Source organism: Podarcis muralis, chromosome 5, assembly GCF_964188315.1.
Source record: "Podarcis muralis chromosome 5, rPodMur119.hap1.1, whole genome shotgun sequence".
NCBI classification, from domain to species: domain Eukaryota; kingdom Metazoa; phylum Chordata; class Lepidosauria; order Squamata; family Lacertidae; genus Podarcis; species Podarcis muralis.
Window position 1 is genome coordinate 68,936,814 of NC_135659.1, and position 16,975 is coordinate 68,953,788.

At 45.2% G+C, this 16,975-nt stretch overlaps 1 protein-coding gene across 4 annotated transcripts in view; it reads right to left on the reverse strand.

Moving 5' to 3' along the window:
* Nucleotides 1–16,975, reverse strand: part of SYT2 (synaptotagmin 2) — a 148,655-nt gene that overhangs the window by 57,217 nt on the left and 74,463 nt on the right. The window contains exon 1 of one of the 4 annotated variants that reach the window (XM_028734644.2): nt 13,231–13,394. The exons of the other annotated variants lie outside the window; for them this stretch is intronic. The gene's annotated coding sequence lies outside the window, so the exon portion shown is untranslated. Of the gene's footprint in view, nt 1–13,230; nt 13,395–16,975 lie in introns of those variants that run through there. 4 annotated transcript variants of the gene reach the window in all.

Below are 16,975 nucleotides of genomic sequence, written 5' to 3' on the forward strand. Positions count from 1 at the left end.
AACACATTACAGTAATCCAATACAGTGCATGGCTCACTGAAGCAAAGTTCTCGCTATTCAGGCAGAATCCTAGCTAAACAGGTAAAAGGTGCTGTGGGCCCCTGATGCTATGGGTCTCTAATGACGAAGATGGATCAACAAGCACCCCCAGACCATGATCGTTATGATCCTGAATGATCCTTAAGAGGGAATGTGATTTCCTCCAGAACAGGTTCAACATGACATACTTGATTAAAGGAACCACCCACCAACAGTACTTCCATCTTCTCTGGATTAAACCTCAGTTTATGTAGCCAGCCTCTACTCTAGCACCTTCACTTGTGTTCAGTGAAAAAGAGAAACAGAGCTTAGTGTCATTCACATGTTGTTGTTTAGTTGTTTAGTCGTGTCCGACTCTTCGTGACCCCATGGACCAGAGCATGCCAGGCACTCCTGTCTTCCACTGCCTCCCTCAGCTTGGTCAAACTCATGTTCGTAGCTTCGAGAACACTGTCCAACCATCTCGTTCTCTGTCATCCCCTTCTCCTTGTGTCTTCAATCTTTCCCAACATCAGGGTCTTTTCCAGGGAGTCTTCTCTTCTCATGAGGTGGCCAAAGTATTGGAGCCTCAGCTTCAGGATCTGTCCTTCTAGTGAGAACTCAGGACTGGTTTCCTTGAGAATGGATAGGTTTGATCTTCTTGCAGTCCACAGGACTCTCAAGAGTCTCCTCCAGCACCATAATTCAAAAGCATCAATTCTTCGGCGATCAGCCTTCTTTGTGGTCCAGCTCTCATTTCCATACATTAGGTCACATAGTGGTGACCTAACACTCTTAAATCCCTGGATGACCTCAGTCATGCCATGGAGTCAAGCAAATGATATGTTGGGACAACCCCATGGTTGCCTTGGTGGTTTAGGAGCCCTGAGCCACCCTGGATATGGTGAGCTCAACATGAATGTTAAGATTCCCACACACAGAGACACAAACTGAGCAATGACCTTGAGAGTCCTCAACAGCAAATCAAAAACCACCTACATCAGCTTAGGCAGGTGTTCTGATGTACAATAAAAGGTACAAATACTCCAAACTGGCACTCAAAAAATGGACAGAAGTCTGAGGAAATAGAATTCCTGTAGATTGGAAACTGCCCCCCTCAACCCTCAACTCTATGCTGCTGCTGAACAGAGTACCCAGAGAGGGACCAATTCCCAACCCCACCCTAACCCATCTCAGTTATGCAAGCTAGTCCTAACTCACATCCAAATCAAAGATGAGAGCAATTTTGATATGAACCAACAGATTGGAGGGCAAACTGGTAAAGCAACACCAGACAGAAGGGAGACTTTCTTGTGCCTATGTCTAATCAAACTTCTCATTACTCAGCATGTGAAACCCATAGCACCAGAGTTAAAATTACTCTAAGATCTCATAATTAGTAAAGTATTACACCCATATATGATGATGTGCTGTGACAACTCTTTATCCTATGATACATATTTGAATAAAATAATTTTTAATCAGATTGAGCAACTGAAACAATTCATGGAGCCAGAAGACAGATGTCAGCTGCCAACAATACCGAATACTTGCTGGTACAGTCAGGAAGAACTTCCATTTTTAATCTTCCACAGGTAAATGGATCAAAAAGTCCTTATGCCGAAGGGACATGTGGCCTGATAGAAAACTCCAGGATGGAATGTTCCATTTTGGTGCCAAATGAACTGAATGACAGGACTGTAACTCCACATTAAAGCAAACACCCGTTTCATTCTTAGAAATGTCTGTAAACAGACACCCAGTGAAATCGATGAGCACTTTGCATAATTAGGCAACCAACCCTTTGAAGTGTGACCAGCACATGTTCAATTTTTAGTTACATTATTTGATGTGAAAACCTGGAATATTCTCAAAGATCAGACTCATCTTTCCTTTCTTGTCTGAGATGTTCTGATGGTACCATATGAATCTTTGCATATGGTAGATGTGGGGCATTGTGTCTATGCTTCCCACACAATGGAAGGACTGATATACGTAAACACATAAATCCCTAACTCCACAATTAATATTTTTGTCGGTACTTTTATTTCCCACTTCTCATGTGCTAAGGCACTGGACTGGCAACACAGGAAACTCCTGGACAGAAGGTGCTTAGGTGTCTAGAACTGATCTAGGGCAAGATTCTTCTACCCAGGCTGAGACCCTTATTAGAAGACAACAGAAATAAATGAACTGAGTATCAATCAATGAGCATTTATCCATCACAACACCCCTGTTTTTCAGTAGGTACAACCTTGCTACACACAGAGATACATTAGAACAGGAATAAATGCATGACAGTTTAAAAACTAACAAGCACAGCAGATGCCAAGGCCGTATTAAGACATGCTGTTTGAAAAGAGCTACAGCTCCATACTTCCAGCGTTCAAAATTCACCAGGCGCATTTTGCACCTGGCTATCAGCTACTTGCGACCAAGTGAAGATGCCCAGGTGCCAAGATGGCATCTGATGTCTCCACCATCTAGAGGTGTATGCCTAGGGATCCTTGGATCTTGACTGTTTTCACACGCTAGCAACACATCCTGTAGAATTATGTTACATTATATCTGCACAATTAGAGTGAATTTCAGAACCAAAAAGTCGTATTGAAAAATATTACTTTCAAGCCATCTGGCCCCAAAATGGCAACAAGGCATTCCATTTTGGTGACTGTAACCCTGGTTTAAGGAGCCATTTGGTGCCTAGCTTATATATCTGAGTTTCTAACACTGATTCTAACTCCAAGCACCCAGCATGCGCAGTCAGTCAGTGACCTTCTAGTCCAAAGATAAGCCAAAGACAAATTTCTTACAAATGAAAAATATTGGTTTTGGTCCATATGAAACAGAAGCTTAAAAGAAGGATAGGTGACATAATTTCTTACCAGTCCCAATTCTCTTTCTCAAGGTCCCTGGAGTGAATTAAGATTTTCAGTTTCAAAGCCATTAAGGCAGAAAAAAAGCTAATTTCCCACAGACATTCCCCCAAGTTAGGAAAAATTAACCGAGGAGCAGACAGGAATTTACACTGCGCTGTGTCAAGGGCTGTGAACTTGACTGGCTGTTTATTTGGGCAGACTGAGCAATCCTTGCCAGGAAGAACCATTTCCACTGGATAAACACTTTCTCTTGATCAAAGGAGGAAGATTTCGTGACCTGCCTTCATGCTTCCCACAGCAAACTGCTGTCTGAATTGAGAAGAACAACACATAGCTGTTAGCTAACACTATAACATACCTGACAAATCAGGTTTGTATCTTTCTATACAAACATGAAACTAGGCTTCCTTCATGCCATTTCTGTGCAGTGTCAGAATTCACCCTTCAGCAGTGGCATAGCGTATGCTACTGCTGCCTGGGGCCAGGGTGTGTGCATGTGCCGGGGGGGGGCAGGGCACAGTACAGAGGGAGCCCACTTACCAACACCGCTAACTTCAAGACCACACTCGCAGTGCTATCGGTGGTGACAGTAGCATGAGTGCTCCCAACAAGCTTCTGTTTTTGGTTCAAATTTCTAGACTTGTCCTGACAAACTTTTTGCCTGGACCCAGAGCCCAGCTCAGATCAGATCCTGATCAGCCTCCCATCCCAGAGAAAAATCCTGCAGAGGCTCCCATACATTCGCCCTCAACTTGGACTTGCTGTTATTCATGGACGTGGATAATTTACATTTTTGCTCTGTAACAGTAATAAGTGACAATTCAACCATTTTAATTTAGATAGCAAGGAACTCTTGGGGAGGACCACCAACCGCAGCTGCTTAGAGACTTCAGCCTGTTCTCTGCAGTGCAGTATTCCAGGTGGGACAATGACCTTTCAGTCTCTCCAGCAAGTCAATCTCTTTAGTTTACTTGCAATAAAACAGAAGCAGTTGCTCCACGCAGGCTCTAACTCCCCAGTCAACACATGCTAGGGATACAGCCTGGTGCTATGTACTTTCTAAGCACCTACTGATTGGGTGATTTTTGCTTGCTATTAAAAGCTACACCGAACCACAAAGAGTCTTGAGGCACTTTGAAGACTAGGTATATTTAATATGGCATAAGCTTTTATGGACTGCCACTAATGCCATAATAAATATATTTATAGTTGAGAGCAATCCTATGGAAATATCTGCAGCTTAGGATGCAGCAGATCCCCAGCTCATCCATCTGATTCCCAGCTCAGCCTGTGTTCAGTACCCAGCCCCAGCTCAGCCTAAGATACGCCAATACACCGTGCGTAACTTGCTCATCCTGGCTCAGCTGACTGGGCCAAAGCTGCCTGAACTGAGGCTGGCGTAAGCCCCAAAAGATGGCATTCCAGGGGCAGGACCAGAGAAGGAGGACTTAGGCTGGATTCTAAGCCCATCCAGCCTGGTCACATGATCTGGCAACACAGTGCAGAACTCTATTTTAAAGGCTTGCTTTCCCCTCTGCCAGGCTTAGGCAGAGCAGCAGCAGTAGCCTTGTTGCTGAAAGGGGTTTAGATCTGGTGTAACTTTACGCCAGCATAATTTATACCTGCTTGCCTTAGACCATCTTACTGTGCGTAGGACAACACTCTGTTGTTCTTGATGCAACAAACTAACATGGCTACAAGTTTGGTGGGGAAATGAAGAGACTTGGCACTCTCAAATAAAAAAAATCAATCAATTAATGGATCATCTTGAAAAGCATGGCACTAAGAACATAACTGTATCTTTATATTTTAAGATGTGTTTTTGGCATCTATGGGCATTCACAGTATGTTTTTTTCCTGAGACAAAGAAGCTACTCCCACAATATGCTTCATCAAGTGCTATGGTCTACACAAGTATGCTGCTTGCATCCTTACAAGAAAGGATGAAAGAATGGTGGTGACTCCACTATGCTTTCATATTAAAAACACTTATTCATACTGGGTTGTTAGAAATTTGCCTAGTAATTTGCACTGAAATAGCAGAAGAGCTGCCCCTTATCCACAGTTTATTCATCCTAGCTATTTTCACATTTATCTGAATGTTAGCCTCATCACCTGTCCAAAATGTCTAAGATAAGCCACAATGTTTGAAAGTGCCAAAAGAATAAAATCAATTGCATGTAGTATAAGCAGGAATATAAAGCCTTGCCAAATCCCCTCAAATTAATAGTCCAGTTCTGCATACCCTCCTGACTCAGCTTCTCCTAACTCACACAAGAGTCTACGGGACTACAGGAATATGCTTAGACTTGGACCATTTCCAGGGAGAAATATGTTCTAAAAGAATTGACAGCACTCACACACCACATTTCTCCTACCCCAAATGCATTGAGGGTAGCAGAGCCAAGTGGGGGAGAGGCAAAGCAGTGGGATCAATGGGGACATCCCCTCTCTCTCCTCACCTCAGCCTAATTAAGTGAGACTTTAGACATCTGCACAGAGGTAAAGCCATCTACTGTTGTCTTGCTATCATGGTAGAACTGGTTTTCATAGAAGACTAGCAGAAAGTCTTGCATGGCTATAAAGCCCAGCCTGAATTTGCCAACCCCTGCTCAATAACTACCCACAACATAAACCATATTCAACATTGTGAGCCCCACTATACAGTGGTACCTTGGGTTAAGTATTTAATTCGTTCCAGAGGCCCGTTCTTAATCTGAAACTGTTCTTAACCTGAAGCACCACTTTAGCTAATGGGGCCTCCTGCTGCCGCCGCACAGCCGGAGCACGATTTCTGTTCTCATCATGAAGCAAAGTTCTTAACCTGAGGTACTATTTCTGGGTTAGCGTAGTCTGTAACCTGAAGTTTCTGTAACCTGAGGTACCACTGTATAGTGTTGTGGTGGGGTTTAAAGGGCACACTTCATTTCTAACTGGCATAAGAAAGTACACTATATTCTTCCTTACCTGTCATGCTGGATCCATCAACAGCAGTAGCATCCCCAGGTACATTTACTTAGGAGCAAGCTGCACAGACTTCAATGGTACTCACCTTGAGAAAAATATAGTCAGCTTTCCGTTCTAATTCAGCTTAAATCCTTTATCAGGGCAGGAGTAGCCAATGCATTAACCTCCAAATGTTGTTGGACTACAACTCCCATCAGTCCTGATCATTGACCATGCTGGCTGGGGCCGGTGGCAGTTGTATTACCCTGCCCATGCAGGAGGGAAATTAAATTTGTCCTTGAATTTTCAAAAGGAATGATCTGATTTTATACTGAAATTATTGTAAACAAAGCAAGCATTGACTCTGCCATATTGATAGCATTACTGTACATCTACGATAGAGTTCCCAAATCATAAATCTATGGTTAGTCCTTGAAGCTCTCCAGACAAGGTCCTTTCCTCCCAAGTCAGCAAATCATTTATCTGGGGGAAAGTCATTCAGTTTAGATTACTTTAAAGAAGTGATCTAGTCTGAAAGGAGACACAAACAAAGACAAAATATGGTGGCTAGCAACCGTCTTTGTCATGCCCTGTGTAAGAACCGCAAAACCTGTCTTCCATGTTCAACAAAACATGGGAGCAAAAATCAGGTGCACAAATGACTCCTGCTTGTTGCACTGGAAGTGGCAAATGCATGCGCACCTTTCCTTACAATGCAGCGATTCACAGAGCAAGTGTATACATGCTGACTCTGAAGTAAGTCCCATTTAGTTCAATGGGGCCAACTCCCAAAGGACATTCAGTTTTAATCCAATCTTCTGTAACATCTGCAGTTCTTCCTAATTTTTAATCATCAGATAACTGGACTAGTCAGACCACAGGCACATTTTGCCCAATGCTGTTAACCAACTGTTGTCATCAGCAGCAGTTGGGATTATTGGCGCTTGGAGCAGCAGCTCTCCAGGGAATAAGGTAAAGGTCAGCTTTTCATCATAAGATCCTTCAATTAGAGATAAGCACGTACAGTTGCCTTAAGTCAGCCTCCCGCAATTTGGTGCCCTCTAGATGTATTAGACTAGAGCTCCCATTTGCTCCAGCTACCACAGCTGCTGGTGGCCAAAACATCTGGAGAGCACCAGGTTAGAGAAGGCTGCCTTAGACCAAGTCATACCATTTGGTCCTTCCACGACTGGCAGCTGCTCTCCAGTGGTCCTGTGCCACCCAAAACTCTTTTATGCAGATGTGCCAGGGACTGAACATGAGTTCTTCTGGATGCAAAAGATGTGCTCTACCACAGAGCTATGCTGGGAATGGATCCATTTGGAATGCTTTTACTAATTTTAGAATTGTAATGGTTTTAGCTGTCCTTATAATTGCATATTATGTGGTTGTAATGCAACCTGGGACCTTGCGGTAAAGGGCAGATAAGAAATCTAGAAAACAAACAAGCGATTTGAAGTTGATGATTTAGATTCCACAAAGCAGGCATTCATCAAGTGAGCTGTGCTCCATGCACACAAGGGAAAGCCTCTGTTGTTTGTTTGTTTGTTTTTGTATTTATATCCCACCTTTTCTCCAAGGAGCTCAAGGTGACATACATAGCTCTCCTCCTCCCTGTCCTATCCTCACAACCTTAAAGGTCAGGCCTCTGCTACAGTGAGCTCATCCTATCAGTGGTGCTCCTCTCTGCCAGAGGAGGCTGGTGGAATGAGGCCCACACTTCCTCCTAGCCAGTCATCAGCACGGAGGAGATTAGGATCGCATCCCTAGTACATAAACGGCTTTAATGCATTCACTATTATAGTTCTCATTATAATACGTATGGCAGAGCCATACAAGGGATGAGGTTTTAGTAGCTAGCACTCTGTTTAAAAATGAGCACCTGGTTTTAAAACTGTAATGCGTATCTGAATATAAATTTTATAAGCCTTGCTATAAATCTGATTCCATAATAGTGTTGACATTACTTAATAAGATTTAGTCTCACACCATGCTTTTTTCATGTCTCAACTATTTTGAAAACTCAAACCCTGATGCATTTTGTAGGCTAGGATGATAATGATGAGTTTTACACTGTTTTAGAATGTTGAATACAAGCGCCCTGAGAACTGTTTTTATACAGCTACCAAATCATTTCTGTGCTAATAGCTGCCCTTGAAGTGGAGGCTTCTGACTTGAAGCACTTTGATGTCCACTGTCTTTCAAGTGCACTTCCGAGGTCCCTTTGTGCAGTGTCTGTATACAGAGGAGCTGTCCATTCAGCTTGGTGCTACTGAAGCCCCTAGTGTCTGATGCTAGCAAATGCATCCTAGCACAATACTGGTAGATCTTACACTGATTCCAGGCGTTTGCTGCTTTACATGGATTGCCAATCAATCAATCAATGCATGCAGGGGGGAAGAGAATGGGAAAGCTGTAAAAACAGCTGGCAATCTCATCAGCCATTGGGAGAGCATTTGCATGTGGCTGGAGTCTCAGTGGAATGTGGAGGGTGAAGGAGGTTGCCAAGAGATTAGAGGCTACTGGAGAGATTTGAAGAAGAGCTATAGAGAAGGTTGGAGGGATTTGCTAAGGGTTTTTAAATGGTTTTCTGGGTGGTGTTCTGGTTTTATGCGCTTTTGCTTATACACGCAATAGCCAGGGATGTAACTTCCACATAAGATGCAATCTGCTTGTAATAACATTTCCACTTAAGTTCACTCACACCCTCTCATGCACTGAAATAACATATGAGAGTCCAAGGGAGTGTACTGCAAAGGCCCTCCTCCCTCCTGCTAGGGGCACATTCAGAGGTTGTGCAGATGTCCATGCATTAAGTTCCATCACAATAAGGCATTTCCTGAATAGTCCAGGAACTTGCTTGTATTTATGAGCTCTACCCATAAAAATCTATGTGGAGGGCCCCTCCACACAGCCACCAAACACACAGGTGATGTTGCCCATGTGCACATCGGTAGCAATGGGTGGGGCTACTCAGTGCAACTCCTCATGCACTTTTTCAATGCATGAGGAAGTTTGAAGCCTGTTCCCCAGCATGAGTAAGAAATGCTGATTTTCTAGTAGCTTCATTCTAGAGTCTCATTTGCTCCTTGTCTTCCTAAGGAAACTGAAAGTTTTCCCAGATGGACAACAACACTTTATTCTTCTGGTTTTGAAAAGGCTGAAGAGTAGACTAGACAGAACCCTGAACAAACAAGGGTTCTGAGATCCTAGGAACATAGGAAGCTGCCTTATACGGAGTCAGGCAGTTACTCCATCAAGCTCATTACTGTCTGCACTGACTGACAGCAGTTCTATAGGGTTTCAGGCAGAGGACATTCCCATCTTTTAACGGGAGGTGGTGGGGATTGAACTTGGAAGCTTTTGCTTGCAAAATATAATAATGCTCTACCACTGAGCCATGGCCCTGCTCCTGTTCCTGTTACAGAATAAAACTTAGTTCAGATTTATCTCACCTTCATGAATGAGTGCACAGGCCAAGGGTGCTTTGGCTAGCTGCACAGCTGGCACTGACAGAGGTTTCCTGAGACCCTACACAGCATTTACATATTTAATATAAAAAGAAGCTGTGTCCAGTATTCGTGACCTTCAGCAAGGTTTAATTGCTAGTGATTGCTAACCCCAGAATATCAGAGCACCTCCCAATGAAGGCAGCTCTCAGCCTCCTGGAACTAAAATATCATATTCATTTGCATAAGTGAATTGCATAATGCCACTGAGAAAATAATACGTAAAGCCAAGGAAATTTTTGGTTTTAATTTAACAATTTGCCTTTTGGGGCAAGAAACTCTCCAAAGCTGTCGGGGCTCACAGTGCCTTAACTCTACACGTTAGGTAAGGAATTGCACTAGGATGAACCTGCAGAGACCCAGAGAAATCAGAGGAGGGTTACAAATGGGTACATGAATCAAGAGAACATGGATGGCTTTAAAACCTTGATGGTTTTTAAAAGGAACCAGAAAAATTCATTGAAGGTTAAGGCTATCAGAAGCTACTAGCCACGATGGCTGTGTGTTACCTACACTGTTGAAGTATGCCTTTGAATGCCAGTTCATACCTTCTTATGAACTTTAGAGGCTCCAAAAACAAGCATGAGATTTTGCAGCAAATCTCAACCACAGGTCTCCAGCCCCACTTGCTAAGACTTCTAATCTGAAAAGGCAGCCCAGGTTTTTCTGCTGTTAGATGGTAAATGGCACTTTAGGAAGTCAGAAAGACATTTGTGAAGCTAGCCAAACCAGGCAACAAGAGTACTGAAATATATTTATTTCGTGCAACACCATCTTATGCATGTTTACCCAAACATAATTACCACTGATATTCAATGAGGCTTACGCCCAAGATTGACGTTCATAGGATTGTAGCCTCTCTATCCATATGAGCCCAGGTTCTGCATGCAGTGGTGGTTCTGCTGGTCCACAAAGCCCTGCCTGGAGAGAGGGGTGTTAACCTAATCCTAAATATTATTACTATTGTTATTAAGAATTTATATGCCACATGGATTGGATTACTTTTCTTTTTATTTGCAGAGTAAATCTATCAAGCAATATGTAATCTTCACACCAGTCACTTAGCAAAGCTTAGCAAAGCTTGCAGACTAACATTTGCAGACTTCATTTCAAACACATTCATTTCAACAAGATTTAAACCAGAAATGATTGCTACATCCAATGCAAAATTGCAGGTGAGCTATAAAACCCATGGATTCCAAAACGCCACTGAACTTTGTACTATTTATCAGTATTTTCTCTTGACCATGGGGAATTAATTGCTTGCAAGGCTCAACTGGTTAACATTTACACAGCATCTTGAGACCCTTGGAGCGAAGAAGCTATTGGCAGAGATTCTAGCGATGCAGAGCACAATGGTGGAATATATTGTATTTCTAAGCAAAGTATGCTCACCAGGGAGGCATAAACTACGGTAATTCTAACTTGGGGCATGTTCTCACTAGCACATATTCCTTTAGGGCACTTTATCCCCAAGGGCTTTTTAGTAACAGAAGAGAACACACAAAGTTTGAGAGTTAGCAGTTTCAGTTCTAACTCACCATTGTCCCAGATGGAGCACTTGGGGAGAATATATATCCCTTCGGTAATCACCATATGCAATAAAGGATGCTTGAACAGAATGTAAATTGGAGAGAATCAATGTGATGCCCTCCAGATATTGTGAACTACAGTTCCCATCAGCCCCGGGAAGCATGATCAACACTCAGGATTTATGAGAGCTGGCATTACCCAGCTTTTAAAATACTGCAACCCAGTTGTGAGTTAGGATCCACCAGCTGAGGACCAGTGATCTAGAAGTAAAAGGGATGGTGTAGATTCAGCTAGTTGGGACCCTGCTGTCACAGTGACCTCTGCTGTGAAATATTCAGGTCAATGTAGGTGTAGACCAAACCATCACCCTGTGCAAAGAGTGTCTGATAAGGAAGGGCAGCAAGAGAAAGCCTACGGTCCCACAGAGAAGCATCTTTGGACAGATGTCTTAATACACCTGAATCCATCTTCTCACCATGCATACAAATACATATGTTATCCAAATGTTATCTTTCCCAGCTACTTTACCTGTTTTGAGGAAATGTCATCCTCCCAGCACTCAATAGTTATTTTATAGGTCTGACAATGAAATCCCCACCTAACACCACACATCTGTTGTTGCGTGGAGCATGCTCACATAACTATTTATGAGCACTTATTGGCTATTACCTGTGACATCACTGGTGGCATGTAATGCCTTCCCTACCCGATGCAAATGATGTTTTGTGAACTTTTACCCAAAAAAAGGTTGCTTTTTAAACAACCTTTTGGTCCTCACCAGACTGAATACTTCTTAGTGTGCCATTCCTTAAACACTGTTTGTGGAGCCTTTTAAAAGGGAGACGATAAAATCAACCAAGGTAACAGAGAATCAGAGCTGGACGGGACCCTGAGGATCATCTAGTCAAACCCCCTGCAATGCAGGAATATGCAGCTGTCCCTTACAGGGATTGAACCTGCAACCTTGGCATTATCAGCACTATGCTCTAACCAACTGAGCTATCCATTTATTGCACACTGTATATCTTTCTCTTTTTTTTGCAAGCCTTCACCCCACTCCCATCATTTGAAATTAGTTCTGGGTTGTACAGTCTCCCTCCCCAATACTGGAGTGAACAATTGTGTGTAAATACACACACACACACACACACACACACACACACACTTGATCTGTTTCAGCATAGCTACTACCACCTCCCCTTTGCAGCAAAGCCATTCCCCCATCCCCTACTGTGCTACTTTTACTGGATGAAGGCTAACACTAGCACAGCAATTAAAAATGTGAGGGGTTTTCCTCTTGCTATCTGTTCCCCGCAAAATAAACATAACTCCATATGGTCCAATACAGCAAAAGTCTCCTTACTGAAAGGAAGTTCAAGATCTTGAGATTCTTCTTCTTTTTTTTAATGGATATCCCATCACACAAATTCTACATACACACCCTTACCTGAGAGCAAGTTCTAATGAACTGAATGTAATTTGCTTCTAAGTAAGCATGCATAGGATTGTACAGTACTGCGAATCTGAAGGGCACCATCCAGCTTTAGTTTAGCACTTCACGAGCAGCGACGCTTCCTCTTATGCACCCCCCCTCCCCGGTTTATAAATCCGCAGCGGGCTAGTCAGGCTTTGCAGCCTCAGGAGTCTGAGCCAGGACTACACCGGCCAACCTGAGAAATGCATCTGAGCCTGTGCAGAGTGCCATCTCCCCCCCCGCCCAGTGTCAATGGCTTCTAATGGACAGCTCGAGACGAGGCACACATCTCTTCTTTTGCAAATGACCCACTGAAGACCGCCCCACATTGATTTTTTTCTGCTGCAGGGTTTACAGCCTCGGCTTCGTTTCTAAAAGAGGAGGGCTGAGGCGCGGGTACGTGGGGCGGGGGCCGGAAAACACTCTGCGTACACTCAGCGGCACTATTTGGGGCTGAGCCCCAAACCCTCTCCGGCAAGAGCCCCTCTCTGAAGCCTAGCAGGGAGGCGCCAAAAGGCGAGCGAAGGCGCCGCCGCCGCCTTCTGCAGCGCGGGCCGCCCGCCCTCTGCCGCCTCCTGCAAACTTTCGCCGCAGAGCCTGCCGCACTCCCGGGGACGCCACGCCAAGGCCGGCCCCCGCCTTCCCGCCGGATTCCCCGGCCACGCCGCCTAGTCCACCGCCTCGCCTCCGAGTTTTCCAAGGCACTTAGCAGAAGGCGGACGGAGAGAGCGAGTGCGTGTGTTTGTGTTTGTGTGGCGCGCTCGAGGTCTGCTGCACTTTTGCTGGCGAGGAGGAGCCGCACTGCTGGGGGATTCCCTCCTTCCTTCCCTCGCGCGGGGTCTCCACAAGCCACGAGGAGCCGCAGCCTTACCGGGTGGGTCGGTGGGCGGGCGGGAGTCCTCTCAGCGCCAGGCTGGACGCCGCAGAACTTGGGCTCCTCGCGAAGCTCCCATCCAGGCGGCGGATGCGGCGGCGGCGGGGCCTCCCTCGCTCCCTCCCTCCTTCGCTCTGCAGTAGTACAAACACACACCGCGCGCCCCGCTCCCTCCGCCTCAATTGTCAGGCTTCTCACATCCGGCTGCATACAGCGCGGATGGGCCCGGCCCTCCCTCCCTCCTCGCGGGGTGATCCCGGAGGGAAATCCGGAAGGCGGACTCCTGGCCCGGGCGAGGGGGGCGGGGGGGGGGAGGCCTTGCCTCAGCCCCTCCCCGGGCGAGGGCCAAGTCGGGACAGGCAAAGCAGGCGCCTGGACCCTCACTGAGGGCCACATGCCTTTCCCTGCGGTGGGTGAAGCTCGAGGCAGCAGGGGGCACAGAAGCGAATATGACCGTGACTTTGGTACTGTAGGGCTAATTTACACTCCTCCCTTGTCCTCTATCCACCGGACAGAGTTCAAGGACGCTATTGTTTTGTTTATTTATTGCATTTAAGGTAAAGGGACACTTGACCATTAGTCCAGTCACGACCAACTCTGGGGTTGCAGCGCTCATCTTGCTTTATTGGCCAAGGGAGCCGGTGTACAGCTTCCGGGTCATGTGGCCAGCATGACTAAGCCGCTTCTGGCGAACCAGAGCAGCGCACGGAAATGCTGTTTACCTTCCCGCTGGAGCGGTACCTATTTATCTACTTGCACTTTGACGTGCTTTCAAACTGCTAGGTTGGCAGGAGCAGGGACTGAGCCACGGGAGCTCACCCCATTGCGGGGATTCGAACCGCCAACCTTCTGATCGGCAAGTCCTAAGCTCTGTGGTTTAACGGACAGCACCACCTGCATCCCTACATGACTTTGGTACTGTAGGGTAGTTTACACTCCTCCCTGTCCTCTGTCCGCTGGACAGAGTTCAAGGGCGATACTGTTTTGTTTATTTGTTGCATTTATAGCCCTCCTTTTTTTCCTCCAAGGAGCTCAAGGTCGTGGACATGGTTCTCCCCCACCTCATTTATTGCCCACACTAACCCTGTGAGGTAGGTCAGGCTGGGAGGCTGTGACCGGCCCAAGGTCACTCAGGGAGCTTAGTGGCCAAGTGGGGATTTGAACCCTGCTCTCCCAGGTCCTAGTCCGACACTGTAACCACTACGCCAGCTAATAAAAGCACTCAGAGGGGGCTGACGGCCCACAGACAGTATTGAAGGCTGCATTTTACCCCCTAGACCTGAGATTCCCTACCCGCAGGGTTAGAGAGACAAGGGCGCAACAGCAGTCATTTCCCCTTTCCTCCCTCTAGCTTGACAAAGGTTATGGTCCAGAGAATTCAATTTCTTTTATTGTGAGATATAAAATATTGATGCAATCACAGTTCTGCTCCAGTGCAATGTGTGATCTGCTATAAGGAACTGGTTTATATTCTGGTGCATATTTCACCAACAGCGTTATGAGCATGTGCAAAATACAACTCTATATAGTTAACTTAAATTAGGGCTATCCCTACACATTTGGGACTAGGAGCACAGCTGAGAGATCGGACAATAAGATTTACAGCACAATGTGCACTCAGAAGTAACCTTACTTCTAGCTGGCACACTTCCAGGTAAGTGTGCATAGGATTTGAGCCATAAACACTATTTTATTCAAGAATTTATAAACTGCACTTTAAACAATTTATAACTTTGTTTCAAAAGTTTAAACAAATAAAAATGTCAAATGCTTCAGTATAAACTGGTTTGCAAAATCACGCTGCTATATGTTGTCAAGCACTGATTTAATTTAGCATAGAGGGGAGAAATGAAATGTTTGTGTGTCAACTTGCTTCTTAGCACATTATCCACATGTTACATCACAAGAACTGGGTCCATGGCACATGCCTCATATAACTTCAGTTTCTTGCTTTAAAAACTGCCAGCAGATTTTTTTAAAAACAAAAGAATGTTTTTACATCTCACTTTTCTGTATAAAGTACACCATGCAGGCTATGTAAGTGGAGTAATAATACCATAGGTTGGGGTACTAGTGTGTCATGATGTGTGTATAAAATCAACAGCATGCACATCTATGTTGGGATAGTTGACTATCAGGAAGAAAAAGTTATCCTAAAATAGAAACAATTTTACTTGCCTGGGAATAACAGCCTTTCTTTAGCAGTGGGTTTGCCTGTTACTGACAATTTTTAGCAACTTTGCTATTTTACAATTTATTAAAATATTTACAGTCTGCCCAATACCAAATGATAGCAGAGTGAGATTCACAAATAATGAAAACTCCAGATCCTCTTAGGTCAGTTGTCTGAGCTTTAATTTGAACCTTTCTCTTCTGTTTGAACCTAAGCTTCCGCATTACTATAACTTGGGTAGCCAATGTGGTGGCTTTCAGGAGTCATAAATTACAACTCCCACCATCCCTGACCATTAGCCATTAGCTGGGGTTGATGGAAGTTGGAGGCCAAGAAATCTGGAGGGCAGCAAGTGGACTACACAACACATCCACATTATCACCCCTGCTGGAGGTTCTGTGTTGCTGAGTGAATGCAGGAAAAGGAGCTTGGGTCTGATTTCCAACACTGGTTTCAACTGGATGGCTGCTGTGCCCTCCCACTGCCCAAGGTGGTAAAACATGCTGTGAAGCAATTGAAATGCCTTCCATCCTTTTTGCTAAGCACTGTGGATACATTAGGGATGCAGTCCTGTTCACATTTGAGAATAAAGGTAAAGGTAAAGGTACCCCTGCCCGTACGGGCCAGTCTTGACAGACTCTAGGGTTGTGCGCCCATCTCACTCAAGAGGCCGGGGGCCAGCGCTGTCCGGAGACACTTCCGGGTCACGTGGCCAGCGTGACATCGCTGCTCTGGCAAGCCAGAGCCGCACACGGAAACGCCGTTTACCTTCCCGCTAGTAAGCGGTCCCTATTTATCTACTTGCACCCGGGGGTGCTTTCGAACTGCTAGGTTGGCAGGCGCTGGGACCGAGCAACGGGAGCGCACCCCGCCGCGGGGATTCGAACCGCCGACCTTTCGATCAAGCCCTAGGCGCTGAGGCTTTTACCCACAGCGCCACCCGCGTCCCCACCATTTGAGAATAGGTCCTATTGAATTCAGGTGTCCATGTTTCCATAAAAACTTTCCTAGGCTTGGTCTACATGGCTGTGATCGTATGCCCCATCAAACGTAACAAGCACTTCTGAGTATATGCAAAGGATTGTCCCCTGGGTTCTCTTGTTCACTGCAGTTAGAACATTGGAAACTGATTTATTCTGAGTCAGACCATTGCTCTGTCTAGTTTAGCATAGTCTGGCAGCAGTTCTTCAGGATTTCAGGTGGACATTCACAGCCCTACCTGGAGATGTAGGGGATTGGACCTGGGCCGTTCTGCATGCAAAGCAAGTACTCTGCCACTGAACCGAGAAGGTCAACATTTCTGCTCTGAACAATAATTCCCATTTAGGATAAGGTGCTTGAAATTGCAAGCAATTAGGCAGGAATATTTAGAGGTTCTATGTCTGGGTGTCACACAAGTGCCTTCTGAAAATGGGACAGTCTGTTCCAATCCTCCTCCACATCCAGAAAAATTGATTTCAATTGATTTCTGAAAGTAATTGATAATGCAATAAGGGGAAGAAATGTAGCTAATGCTATAAGGAAGTTGGTCAGGCTATAAAGCTGCCTGGCTCGAGATGTACAGCAGCA